The sequence below is a fragment of the Chrysochloris asiatica genome, unplaced genomic scaffold (genome assembly GCF_000296735.1).
Source record: "Chrysochloris asiatica unplaced genomic scaffold, ChrAsi1.0 scaffold00066, whole genome shotgun sequence".
NCBI classification, from domain to species: domain Eukaryota; kingdom Metazoa; phylum Chordata; class Mammalia; order Afrosoricida; family Chrysochloridae; genus Chrysochloris; species Chrysochloris asiatica.
Window position 1 is genome coordinate 7,337,535 of NW_006408584.1, and position 3,245 is coordinate 7,340,779.

Genomic DNA, 3,245 nt, shown 5'->3' on the forward strand with positions numbered 1-3,245 from the left:
GTAGAATTTCCACTGAGTAGTATTCTATCTGCCAGGTAGGGCTGGTGAAAGGAGATGGGGATAGGTCTCTTGTGATACAATAGTGAATAATTGCTATCAGTACTGATTGTAAGGGTTGGAAATGTAAAGGTAGACATTTTGTAGCAAGAGGAGAGGAGTGATTGACTTTGCAGACCAGGAGTGGAGGTCCCTCTGACCATCAAGGGAGAAGAGCGGAGTGCGGGATCCTACCCAGAGAAACAGTGACATGAGAGATGGAGGAAGAGATGATGATATGGAGAAATGTAGCATCTAGAGACTCTAGATCTAGAGAGGAGAGGGGCTGTGTGCTGACTACCTGGGGAGTAGGCTTGCAGGGTAAACCCTTGGTAGGTTGATGATGCGTGGAGGGGATTTTAACCATGGCAATTAAGTGGTATACGGTAGGATGAATGTAAAGCTAATGTTCTCCCATGTAAACTATCACATAACACATGTGATTAAAAAAGAACAAGAAGTTTTAAGGAATCTGCAGTGATTCTCTACCAAACACAAGTGGTCGATGTTCTTCCATTCAAAAGTGTGCATCTGATCAAGAGTCAATGGTACTGAGAAAGCAAGGTACACTGAATGCATTGTTAAAGAACAAGGCTTCAGAACTGATGAAATGCAAAAATTGAAATCTTTCAAGAAACTTAAGCAGCATTAGATGCACTAACTCATCTGTGTTCAACAAATTTTGAAGATAATCATCTGGTGTAATGATTGGCAGAATTCTATATGTGTCCATTCAAAAGAGAGGCAACCTAACAGAATGCAGAAATCATCAGACAATATCATTAATGTCACATGCAGTAAAGTTTTCTACTCATAATTAAAAAAATGACTGCAATAGTACATTGACAGGGAACTAACATAAATTCAAGCCAGATACAGTAGAAGACATGGAACTAGAGATATAATTGCTGATGTCAAATGGATCTTGGCTGAAAGCATAGAATAACAGAGAGATGTTTACCTGTGATTTATTGACTAAGCTTTCAACTGTGTGCATCATGTGCAGCTGTGGACAACATTGCAGAGAACGAGTATCCCAGAACAATTAATCACACTAGTGAGGAGCCTGTACATAGAAAAAGAGACAGACTTTCCAACAGAAGGAGACTTTTAATGGTTTAAAATCAGAAAGGTGTGTGCCAGGATTTTATTATTTCACCATACTTATTCAGTCTGTATGCAGAGCAAATAATCCGAGAAACTGGATTACATGTTGTCAGGATTAGAGGAAGATTCCTTAACAACCTGAGATATGTAGATGATGTAACTTTAATAGCTGAAAATGAAGAAGACTTGAAAATCAAGAACCACAGTCTTAGGTATGGTGGTGGTGCTGGTGTGCTGTGGAGTCAGTTCCAACTCATAGCAACCCTGAACAAGGTTTCCGAGGCTGTAAATCTTTACAGAAGCAGAATGTCTCATCTTTCACCCACGGAACAGCTGATAGTTTCGAACTGTTGACCTTGAGGTTAGCAGCCCAATTTGTAACCACCTTAGGTATGTTGTTGTTGTTAAATGCCATCGAGTTGGTTCTGACCCATAATGACCCTGTGTAGGGTTTCCAAGGAGCAGTTAGTGAGCTTGAACTGCCGACCTTGCAGTTCAAATGGCTTTGCAGTCTGGTGCATTAATACACAGCGCCACATCAGAACTCCCATACCTTAGGTATGGCTGCACCATAATGTAATGAAAACAAAAATTATCACCCCTGGGTCAAGTGACACCATCATGACTAATTGAGAAAAGATTGAAGTTGTCAAAGATTTTATTTTGTATGGATCCATGACTAACTCTCAGGGAAGCTAGTCAAGAAGTCAAACAACTTTTTGCATTAGGGAAATCTGCAGAGCAAGACCTCTTTTAAGTGTTCAAGAGCAATGATATCAGTGTGAGGAATAAAGTATGCCTGACCCAAGCCATAGTATTGTAAAAAGCTTCAGATGCATGTGAAATTTGGACAACGAATAAGGAAACAGTAGACTAATTGATGTATTACAATTATGGTGTTGGAGAAAATTATTAAATATACCGTGGACTTTCAGAAGAACAAACAAATCTGTGTTGGAAGAAGTATATCCAGAATGCTTCTTAGGAGCTAGGATGGCTAGATTTCATCTCCCATACTAAGGAAATGTTTCCAAGAGGGATCAATTCCTATATAAGTACATCTTGCTTAAAAAGTAGAGGTGGTGGTGGTATGCCATGGAGTCGATTCCTACTCAGAGTGACCTTGTACAGGGTTTCCGAGGCTGTAAATCTTTACCAGAGCAGAAAACCTCATCTTTCTCCTGCAGAGCGGCTGGTAGTTTTGAACTACTGACCTTAAGGTTCGCAGCTCAATTTGTAACCACTATGCTACCAGAGCTCCTTAAAAAGTGGAGGGACAACAAAAAAGAGGGAGAACCCTAAAAAGATGGGTTGGTACAGTAGCAGCAACAATGGGCTCAAGTGTAGCAGCTATTTTAAAGATGGTGCAAGATAAGGCGGCATATCATTATGTTTTACATAGAGACTCTATGGATGTGAATGAACTTGATGGCACCTAGCGACAACATCAATCACTCATTCCATGTCCTTTTCTGAATTGACTTGAATTTCTTGCAACTGCTTGCTGATGTACTGCTTTAACAAAATTTTGCTTCAGCAAAATTTTACTTGCATGTGATATTAATGATATTGTTCAGCAATTTTCATATTCCATTGTGTCAACTTTCTTTGAAATGTGCATACATGTGGTTGTCTTCAAATCTGTTGACCAAGTAGCTGTATTCTAATTTTTTTACATACACAAGTAAGTGTCTCCAGCACTGCATCCAGTTACTGAAACATTTTAATTTTATTCCATCTATTTCTGAAGACTTGTATTTTGCCAACATCTTCATTGCAGCTTGGGCTTCTTCCTTCAATACCCTTGGTTCTTGATCATACACTACCTCTTGAAATGTTTAAGCATGAGTAATTCTTTTGGTACACTGACACTGTGTATTCCAGTCATCTTATTTAGAAGCTTCGTGCACCATTCAATATTTTGTACATGTTGTTTTTGTTGTTCAGTATCATCAAGTCAGTTCTGACTCAAGAGCAATCCCATATAGGTTTTCCAAGTAGCGTATGGTGTATTTGAACCACAAACCTCAAGGTTAACAATCCAGTGCTTATCCTATAGTACCACACATGATTCCATATAATCTTTCAATATTGCAAACTAA